Source organism: Sinocyclocheilus rhinocerous, unplaced genomic scaffold (assembly GCF_001515625.1).
Source record: "Sinocyclocheilus rhinocerous isolate Xijiao unplaced genomic scaffold, SAMN03320098_v1.1 scaffold899, whole genome shotgun sequence".
In the NCBI taxonomy this organism is placed as follows: Eukaryota; Metazoa; Chordata; class Actinopteri; order Cypriniformes; family Cyprinidae; genus Sinocyclocheilus; species Sinocyclocheilus rhinocerous.
The window spans coordinates 274,739-286,593 of NW_015653460.1; the positions used below are offsets into that span (position 1 = coordinate 274,739).

At 34.3% G+C, this 11,855-nt stretch overlaps 1 pseudogene; it reads left to right on the forward strand.

Annotated features, from left to right (window-relative positions):
• Nucleotides 1-11,855, forward strand: part of LOC107715792 (inositol 1,4,5-trisphosphate receptor type 1-like) — a 146,758-nt pseudogene that overhangs the window by 31,322 nt on the left and 103,581 nt on the right.

An 11,855-nucleotide genomic window follows, 5' to 3' on the forward strand; every position in this document is an offset into this window, starting at 1 on the left:
TTCAGTGGCATAAAATGGTCTTTAAAATGACAATAATATCGCTTATCACAATTATTTCTGTGGCAATATATCGCACAACAAAAAGTTGTTATCGTGACAGGCCTATCCACATCAACAAAATTGTCTTTTTTTGCTATGGTCATCCCATATTGAACTGTCTGGATTTGATTGAAACTATAGAGGTTTCTTTTAAAATTGTGTATTTCTTCCTTGAGTTTGTGTCCATAACTGTTTGACAGCCTGTAGTGTTTGTGTTGGTGTGGTGTGACTGTCTCTCTGTGGTTTAGCATGCTAACTGCCTCTCATCTCTGAGTTTGACCCAGCGTTGCCCCTCGGGACCATCAGCCTACATTTCTCTTCCATCATTCCTTCCATCATTCCTTCCAGTCCTCTTCTCACCGCCATCCTCTGTCCCACTTACCCCTCCTTCAGCGTTTCTTCTTCTGTTTCTCCCTCCACCCCTAGTTCCCTGGCTGCTAATCCCTGAGCGCTAGCATTAGTTTTGGCCGCATTTCTCAGTGCGCTCTGCGGACGTAGTGCTATTTTTACCCGTCACACTTAATCATGTCCTCTTTTGCGTGTCTTCCCCTCCCTTCCTGTTACTCTTTCCTTCCTTCTACACACTGTACCTGGCTCTCAGTGCAGTCCCGTCCTATCATGATAAGATAAGAGTGTAACTGGTGTAACTGGAGAATAACCTGCTGGTTAACATCATGATAATATCTGATCCTCAAAGTTTATATGTGTGACGAGGTGCGTTCCCAAAGCAAGGGATGTTTGTAGCTCACTTCACCTGACAATTTTTGTATAAATATTAAATATGGATATATTTATATATTATAATTTCATTTGTAATAATAATTATTATTAATTTATATGTATTGTGGCATTGCAAGTGCATTAAACACTGTATTGTATTAGATTGTGAAAACATTCATAGCTTGCTAACTTAGTCTTGCTGTAGCTTACAAAATATTCCACGGTAACCATACTTTCTGCCAGAATACCATAGTTACAACAGCTTTTGTTACTGCTGTGATGCGAGTAATGTGAGAACGTGTGTTCTGGGTAGTTTCTAGGGTTTTTCTAAATGGTTTTGGCTTGAAGTTTCATTAATCCTATCACTGTTAATCTAAAGTAATAATGATTTGAGAGATCATTCATGACTGTAGCACAAACAGTGGCATGTTCAGTGAAATTACTAAAAATTCTGATTCTGTTATTCAAAGAGAGTGTTTAAATGTAAAAATTTGTAGATTAATATTTTTATGTTAATGAAAAAAAAAAGGTTAAAAAAATCTTACCGTTTAGTTCATTTAACATGGGACACATTCATTTGAATTAAATTTTATCGTACAGATTTGAACACATTTTAACATATTTTAGTTTTTTCATTAAATATTTAAAATTTTGAACAGCTTGAAATTATAAATTATTTGCTTGGGTATTGGCAATTGGCTGAAAAATATAGATTTATTATTATTATTTTTTTTTAAATTTTTATAAGTTAAATATTTAAATAAATTAAGTACATTTATAAATGTATGTGTTTTACTGGACAGATTCACATGGCTCACTTTGTAGAGTTAACCTGGCAAAGTGACCCGGTCATTTAACTAATGAGTCAAACTTGAATCCTCTTGTGTTCTTCTTTGGAAACTAAATTAATTGTTCTAGTCAGGTGTGCCTGCAGTCACAGATGCCCTCATGATTTCATAAAATAATAAAGAGTACAATTAAATGGGTCACAATGCCTATGAGATTAACCTGCTTATAGTCTTTCTAAAAATGGCTAAATATGCCTTGGTGATCAGTATCTGATGGATGTGTGGCAGTTTTTGTTTGGTGTTTGGAAGGTCAGTTAGTCCAGGGATTCCCAACAAGGGAAGCAGTTTCCAGGGGGACTTGAAAAGATTTTTATTTTCTAATAAACATCTAAAAGAGGATTAATAATATATTAAAAGAACAGTTCATTTTTAAGGAAAGAAAACACAAATATATATTTTAAAATAATATTAGTGATAATGCTAAATGATTTATAGTACTACATACAGTAAAAAGAGCACATTTATGGTTTGGTGTTGATGAAGTGATACTTGAGCCTTGCTGATGGGACTGTGGGTGTACATACTTAAAATTGAAGAAGAAAAACAACAACTCTGATTCATATATGCTCAGTGTAAAGGCTCCTACAGGCAGGTGAAAATATTTGTGTGAACTTCTCTTAAGGTGTTTTTTTGTGCGTTTTCTGTTTTTCCTTTCAGACTGTCTGTTCAAGCTGTGTCCAATGAACAGGTACTCAGCCCAGAAACAGTTCTGGAAAGCAGCAAAACCTGGTGGAAACAGCACCACAGACACTGTACTACTCAACAAATTACATGTGAGTTCAATACGTAACATTTCAGGCTTATGCCTCCTCTATGGAAGCTTGTTTGTGCCATGGGATAAAAAAATAAAGTAATAATTTGCGACTTTGTCATGCAATATTAACTTTTTTTCTAGCAAATCTGAATTTGTATCTCATAATTAGGATTTCTTTATTGCATTTCTGAGAATTTTGAGAATCTCAGAATTGTGAGATATAAATTTGCAGTCTGAGGTGGACAAAAAGCAGAATTGTGAGAAGTTGGAATTCTAAGAAAAATTCAGAATTGTAATATGTAAACATGCACTTAAGAGTATAACTTGCAATTGTGAGATAAAAACTTGTGATTATGAGGAAAAACGTTAGAATTGTGAGATAAAAAGTAAGAGTTACTTTTTCTTTTCTTTTTTTATACCCTGGTGGAAACAAGTTTCCATACCCCTTTTTATGCTGCATGAATAAGATAGTATAGAATGTTTAATTAAATTTTAACGTAAGTGTAATTTGGTATTAAATATGACAGTAAATGTGGTTCAAGTTCATTACATATATATCAAATAATTGTTGTCTAGACCTTTCTTTTATGTAAATTATTTATATACAATATTTGCAAGCATTTTAATCTGCATTTTCACCTCTGTTTTTCAGCACGCTGCTGATTTAGAGAAGAAACAGAATGAATCAGAAAACCGGAAGCTGCTGGGAACAGTGATACAGTATGGAAATGTTATTCAGGTAAGTCAGCCAGCTGGCAGATGGGAGGCAGAGGGATCTCACTGTGTCATTGAGGTCTTGGCAGGACAGAAATCCATTGTTCAGTGTTATTTTAGTGTCTGTGTCATGGAGCTTGCATTTATAATTGTTCTACATAATTTATTATAATATAAGTCTGTGCCATGTGGCCTTGTGTATCTTCATGTGTATAGCTAAAGGGCTTTTAATGGGTATACCAGCTTTGCTACATATTGTTCTTTGCTCTATTAAAATCAGACATTTTAGTTTTTTTTTCATTTTGCAGCTGTTGCATTTAAAAAGCAATAAGTACCTTACTGTGAATAAACGGCTGCCTGCTTTGCTGGAGAAGAATGCCATGCGTGTGACGCTGGACTCTGCTGGAAATGAAGGCTCCTGGTTTTACATCCAGCCCTTTTACAAACTCCGCTCCATAGGAGACAGTGTGAGTGAAAACATACCCAGTTTAAACAGATTTGATTTGAAATTGTACTCTCCTTCCAAACGTAGTGCCATATTTACCATTATAGTGTGATGACAATTCTAGTTGGCAAGTTTGTAAAGCCTTGTCTACTTGTCTTTATTAATGCTTTCTTACTTAGATTTTAACTACTCAAACCTAACATGCTTGTAAATTATGTAGATAAAAGTTTAAGGGTCGGTGAATCTTTTAAAATATTTTGAAAAGGCTCTTTCAGCCCACAAAGGCTACATTTATTTGAATAAAAATAGGGTAAAAACAGTAATTTTGTGAGATTGTATTACAATTTAAAATAACTGTGTTCTATTTTAATTAGTGCTGTCAAACGATTAATCGCATCCAAAATAAAAACATATTTTTCTTAAATATATACGTGCATGTGTTTGTATATATATATACATAATAAATATACACAGTACACACATATACTGTATGTTATGTAAACAAAAAACGATTTTTTTAAATGCGATTAATCGCGATTAATCGTTTGACAGCACTAATTTTAATAAATATTTTATATATACATCTAACATATTTTTCCTTAACATATACTGCATGTGTGTGTATTTATATATACATAATAAATGTACACAGATATATACGTGCATGTGTTTGTATATATATATACATAATAAATATACACAGTACACACATATACTGTATATTATGTAAACAAAAAACGATTTTTTTATGCGATTAATCGCGATTAATCGTTTGACAGCACTAATTTTAATATATTTTAAAATGTAATTTATTCCTGTGATGGAAAGCTTAAAATGTTCAGCATCAATCTTCCAGTCTGCAGTGTCACCTAATAAATAAATAAATTTAATAATATAAATTTATATAAATGTATATGTATATAAAAAAAGTATGTAGTGTGTATATATCGTGATAGTGAGCAGTTTCTGCAGAGGCGAGCAGCAATGAAAAATGCTGTCTTGCAAACTGGGCCAAATTATATAAACTCAGTACCCTACGTTTGTTTTCAAGCAGACTCGGGTGCAATTCCTAAATAGCTAAATAAATCGAACTTGGATGTCAGATGTACTCTGCGATGCACCAGGGGCTCTAAATGGCCTGAGCTGTAGTTACAACTTTTAAGCTTCTGGAAAACAGAACCAGACATAAAACAGTCTCATTTGCTCCATTAGATGTTGTTGTATGGGGGCCATGGGGTGTCATCCGCTGCTGATCTCTGGGGTAAAGAGTGTTTCCACTGCTTCCACTGACCATTACATGATGTCAAAGCTCACAGCATTGAATCCCCCGGCTAATGCTATTAAAAATGGCCTCTGTGGGAGAGCGTCGCTGTCACTGAGCCTTAGTCACAGAAAGCCACGGCAATACTTTGAAACGGAACTGAACCTGGTCTTGTGGGATATGAATAATTGCAAAACTAAGGCACTAGAAGAGATCAACTTAAATTTGGTTTCCTTTAGCTATAGTAGATTGCAGTATAGAATATAAAGCTATAGTAGATTTCAGTATAGAATATAAAGCTATAGTAGATTCCTTTAGCTATAGTTGATTGCAGTGTAGAATATAAATATCTGTTGTATTTGTACTTTTGTATTTTGTACTTTGCCAGATTTAAGTTGCATGGCGTTTAGATATAAAGTTGAAGTTTCAGTGTCTTCTAGGTTAGGGTGGTAGAAAAACACATGCATCTGTCCCCCTTAGTCCGTTTGCCGCGTGGCCCCCCTCAAAGCGCAGGGCACCAGTTGCACCACCCTAAGGACAGCCCTGGTACACATTTACAAATGGACAATATCATTGTAGGAATAATCAATATAAATAAATACCTAGATAATAATACAATTCAGTTCTCTGACACATAAATATACATATCTGTCATTACATAAATATAAAACAAAACAACACTGGTCATCACGTTTAAACCAGTTTCCACAAATAATGATCAGTTAAGGGGTAGAGGCTTCATCTTTTAAAATATGTGATCATAGGTTGCCACGTCTCAGAATTTTTGAACAGATCCCTTCATTAAATATTTAATTTTCTCTAATTGCTTGCATATTTATTTATTTTTCTGGCTATACTTCTGATAAATTTTACCATAGAAGTAAAAGATGTTGACACAACAGTCACTTTCATGTAAGTAACATAAAAATGGTGAGGCCTGCCATTCTTGGTTTTGCTTGTGCAACATCCACAAACAATTTCTTCACAAAATATGTGTTTATTGAGCTTTTTTCTCTTTTAGGTTGTGATTGGGGATAAAGTGGTTTTGAATCCCGTAAACGCAGGACAGCCTCTACATGCCAGCAGCCATCAGCTGGTGGACAATCCTGGCTGCAATGAGGTTAAACTGCTTTTTCTTTCAGTTTTGCATTACACCATGTACTGTGAATGTATGTAAATAACATTATTAATGCAGTTCTGCTCTTAACGGCTATGCAATAAGTGCTTTAAATGGAAACGTACTGTCTGTAAATTAGCTTTAGCTGCATAAAACTGGAATTACTGTCCATTCAATTAGAACCCAGTGTTAGTGTGAAGGCTATTATGCTATGATAACACTAATTTAAGAGCCACTTTCTCTGCCATAATGTATCTGGATTATGAATCATTGTTTTAAGTAAGTGCTAATGCTAAAAAAAAAAACATAGTTTATCTTATGACACCCCCTCCTCCCTTTTTCCTCTCCGTTCTCCTCAGGTGAACTCAGTGAACTGCAACACTAGCTGGAAGATTGTTTTATTTATGAAATGGAGTGACAACAAGGAAATCATTCTTAAAGGGGTAGGTGCTTCACACACATGGAATATGGTCTGAGTTCCTGGAGTTATTGTTGTTGATGGTTCTAGAATGTGATGTTGCTAATTCCTTCTTTCTGGTTGCTAAGGGTGATGTGGTTCGGCTGTTTCATGCCGAGCAAGAGAAGTTTCTCACTTGCGATGAACACAGGAAGAAGCAATACGTGTTCCTGCGAACCACCGGCCGCCAGTCCGCCACCTCTGCTACCAGCAGCAAAGCACTGTGGGAAGTGGAGGTGAGTTGCATGTTTTGTCCATTAAGATTATCTTTTCACTTTTCAGATGAACACAACTTTTATGAATTTGGCCTAAATACAGTTGCCAGATGTAAAAGCTAACATGAAGGCATAAACTACACCATGGTCGCATGACTTAAACGTCACTTCTAATAAGCTTCTGCTAACTCTTTCAATCTTAAATTAAATCAAAATTCTTTATTTAAAATCTACAAGGAAAGTTTGTGAGGCTGTTAAAGCAGACTAGTGAGTAGATTAGTTTTTCTATTCAGCATTATGATATTCAATAAATCCATTCAGTTTTCGCAATTCAGTGATCGTGAAAGTGCAAAATATTTTTTTATTTTTTTATTTTTTTGCAAACCATAATTCGCCATTTAACTGCAAAATAATCACAAAAAAAAAGCAGAAATCCATTTGGAGCTGTGCGTTAGGTCTTAAAGTGACAGCAGCCTAATAACCCTGCTGCTGTCTGTGTCTTTAATCAACAACAACAATGTTAATCAACAACACAATACAAAGAAAAATATCACTCATACTCGTGTGAAGAACTTTAGTAGATTTAAAGGGATAGTTCACCCAAAAGTGAAAATTACCTCATGATTTACTCACCCTCAAGCCATCCTAAGTGTATAGGACTTTCTTCTTTCAGATGAATACAATCTGAGTTATATAAAAAAATGTCCTGGCTCTTCCAAACTTTATAATGGCAGTGAATGGCTGTTGAGATTTTGAAGTCCAATAAAAGTGTGTTTTTGAGTCAACTATCCCTTTAATAATGACCAATGTATATTTATTTCATACACTAAAGACTGTGCAGTGTTTTATTTTACATTTGATTATTCCGTTTCTGTAATAGAAACATTTCTAGAAACTATCACCTTAAAATTAGTCATTTTGATCGTAATGAAGCCCTGATAGGACTGTTTAATGTCCCCGACAGCCTCTGTAGTCCCATTTAGCTGCTTGTTAGCAACTGCTATTTTCCAGACGCATAAAAGCTTAAAGTCATGAGTGGGGTGTAACTGATGTATTTTATGTTGTTGAGTAATATGTGCAAATATCTTAAGCTTATGTTTACCACAGACCTTATTTCAGGCATTTACTCAAAACCCCATTGACTCTGGGACTGTGGAATCGGAAGTTCAAATAAACTTATTTACGGGTTTTAGGACTCATTCCCACAGTAAAAGGGGTTAAATCTGAAATCATGTGCATGAGCTTTAAATAAAGGAAAATCTTGGGTTTATGTCAAATCTTGAAACGTATCTCTCTAACCAAGTAGAACATATTCAAAGATCAGGACCCTGTCTTACTTTATTTTAGTTTTATTAGGTTGTGCCTAATCAATCAATGAATTGATTTCCTGATCAGTTGCCTGCCAAATTGAATGATCTGATTTGTTTTAGTATTTTGAGGACATTTTTGGTGATTTATCCATTCACAGGTTAATCCTGACTATGAGGACAGCACTCTTATTGTAATTTTGTGCGAAGGGTCCCTTTAAGTACAGCATATGCTAATTGTGCCATTCCTCCCAATCTCATATTTCAGGTGGTTCACCATGACCCGTGTCGCGGTGGCGCTGGTTACTGGAATAGTCTTTTCAGGTTTAAACACCTGGCCACAGGACACTACCTGGCAGCAGAGGTGAGTGAGGTGTGTTCTACTAGCTCGGGACCCTCCCTCAGCTGTTCCCAGATCAGCACTAACCTCTCTCACTGGGTAGGGGACCTTACTAACTTCCTCCTAGATTTTCTCTGGCTAAAAACTGCAGTCTGTAAGATTTTCAGCATCCCTCTGGAGGTTTCCATCAGACCTCAAACCTGACTCGAGCTCATTTTTGCCCAGCTAGATGCCAAATTGATTAAATCTTACATAGTGCAGCTTTAATCACATCTATGGTGCTGTTCTTTGAACATGGCTAGCTTGGTTAGCAAGATATGTTTAAGGATATTTTGACATAAACCTGCATTATATATATTTTTAACCTTCTGAGCACTTTTTACTTCAAAATTTGATGCATTTCAGAGTGACAATGAAAATGAAAGTGCAATGAAATAATTAACAAGTCTTTTGTTTTGATGAAAGATTTTATATACTAATTATAGGTTATTTTTCAAAATTTTAATTAACTTTCCAATTCATCAGAAGCCATTCAATAGTTTAATGTGAGGGATGAATATTCAAGTCATTAAATTAAAGTTCAAATTAGTTCCTAAATAAAAATAAAGTTCAAAATGTTTTATTAAAATGTTTCCAGATTTGGCTACACTTACATTTAGTCATTAAATTTTTTCACTGAATGTTTAGATTTTATAAAATTATGCAATCAAGATACCCCCCACCCCCCACCCCCCCATAAAATACTCTTAATAAAAACGTAATAAATTTTGGTATTTGAATTGGATCGGTTTTGAAAAAAAAGGTATTGGTGCATCCCTAATTTTTATTTTAGTTTAATTCTTAATGTAGTTTTGAGATATGCTTTTGTCATTCTTCTTTTTTTATTACTACTACTATTTAGGTTTAATTAATTTTTATTTCAGTTTTAGTTTTTATTTATTTCCAGTTAGCATGTTAATGCTAATTTTCTTTTAGTGTTTTTTTCTTTTCTTTTATTTTCTCTTAACTTTTTCATTTGTTATTTCAACAGCTTCATTTTAATTAACAAAATAGTTTTAATTTTAGTTAACGATTATTCTTGAAACGTATCTCTCTAACCAAGTAGAACATATTCAAAGATCAGGACCCTGTCTTACTTTATTTTAGTTTTATTAGGTTGTGCCTAATCAATCAATGAATTGATTTCCTGATCAGTTGCCTGCCAAATTGAATGATCTGATTTGTTTTAGTATTTTGAGGACATTTTTGGTGATTTATCCATTCACAGGTTAATCCTGACTATGAGGAAGAGTCACAGGAATCACGTTCATCTGTAAGTAGTTTCATTTCTGTTAAATAGTTGTCATTCTTGTGTACTGTACTGTGTGGATATACAGTATGTGTGCGGGCTGATTTTTTGTTTCCGGTTTCAGGTGGCAGATTTTTCACCCTTTAACTTCCAGGTACTGTCAGACCTACTCTCATACAACGCTTATGCAGCTTCATCTTCATGGTCAGAGTTCAAAATCAAAGCACGCCCCTTTAGAACTGTTCCCCATAATTCTCTTTGCATAGCTCTGTGCATTCTATACAGAATGTGTTGTTGTGAAGTGTTTGTGATCTTTGCAGCTTTGTTTGTTGTTGTTGCTCATTATAGTTTTAAAATGTGGTTCTGTACACGTTATGATACATCAACGGCATTTGTGGGCAAAATTCAGTTACAGTGTTATTTTAATATTATCTATATACTAATTTAGTATTTATTAATATTTCGAATGGGATTTTATTTTTGATTTCATTATGTTTTTAATTTATTTTTAGTTTTAGTAATTTTTTAAAATTTGTTTTTCTGTCCTTTTTAATATTTCTAAATAGCTGTAATTATTATTATTTATTTATTTTTCAGTTTTAGTTTTATTTAAGTTATTACTACAACTTTATATCAGTTACTTGCCAATGCCTCCTTTCTAATTTTTGGTTAAGTTTTTTTTTTTAAATTTTTATACAATACTTCATTTCATTTCAGCTTAGTTTTAGCTTTTAATTTTAGTTAACAATATCAAAACTGTTTATAATGAAAGTAATGGGGGAAACACACTGAATAAAATGTGTATCTGCGAGTGTAGCGACGAGACAAGAAATGTATATGTAAAATCCCTACCAACCTTGTCTGTGCAAAATTATATGAAATATTAAAACTCTTTAAAACTGATCATGTAAGTAAACCCCTGTGACTTTTGCATCATACATGCTTGGATACAGGTAGGAGACTGTTTGCATAGAGAAAAATACCAAACACAGAAACTGCATTGATGACTAAAACTACAAGTCTGTTTGCCTGGAACTGTAGTCCCACCAAAAAAAAAAAAAAAGACAAATTTGATAGCCTTGCAGCTCAAATAATACACATTTTAAGAACAAATAATGCAAGTGTTTTAACAAAAATACAACCTTCACATTTCTGTATGTAAACCCTTAAAATGCATTACAGTCAATTTAATTTTTTTGGTAAATGATTTTATGCCATAAATGCTTTTGAATCTAACTTGAATAGAACCCCAGAATATTTTAAGAAAAAATTCAGTTTCATTTCACTCACAAAGTAAATGCACTATTTAACTTTTAAAAAATCAACCACAAGGTGGCACTCTAGCTGTGAGTAAAGCAGTTTGAGCAGTGCAGCTCATCGCCTGCAGGTGGCAGTATAACACCGTCATTTGTTTAAAGCGGCAGTTCCTCCTGTTGCTAGTGTGCATGTACTAAGCTTTGCACCCAAATCTCAATTTAATCATTATGTTTGTTGATAACAGACCCTTAGGTCAGGTTTATAAAATCTAAGTGAAAATTTCCCCTGAGTTTCTCTGAAATGAACCAAGAAGCAGTTAACTTTATTGTTGACTAAAAAACTGCTAAACCTGTTTTGCTAGAACCCACATATACCGCACCATGAGACTGACCGAGAGATGCTTCTTTGTCATGTTCTCGAACGCTTTGTAGAACTTCATGTCACATGCAAAGTTGTAAACATGTCACGAATCAAAGATTCTTTCCTCAGCTAAGACTGGTGTTATCTTAGTCACATAATCAATAGACTGAGTGAGGTGTTGTGTCTCCATGGTTACGTGGTCCCCTCTCTCCTCTAGCTGGACTCGGAGCTTGAAGCTCTGCGAGCACGTCTGCGAACACCCAACGAGAAGGTCCTGTACACCCTCGTGTCCGTCCCTGATGGCAATGACATCTCCTCCATATTTGAGCTGGATCCCACCACCCTCAGAGGAGGAGACTCCCTCGTCCCCAGGTACACACTGGACCATAATTGGATTATAATAAAGTCATTTAAGGTATAACCATCTTTGAAACCAGTACAGGTTTAAATGTTACAGTTCAAAATTGCATATGTCGTTAATTGTTATAGTGGTCCTATACAAACTTACCTGAACAGTGTAAATCTGCTTTGTAGAAGGCCACATGATGAATTCAAGTTGGTCAAAACTAAATTTAGCATGAGCTCTGCTCACAAGTGATTTTTAAAATACTAATATAGCAGTGTCAGTGTGTCTGTGTTTTATCTATTATAATGTTATTATATTATCTACTATAATTTATTATATAATATCAAAAAAATTATGCATCATATATATATGTATATATATATATAT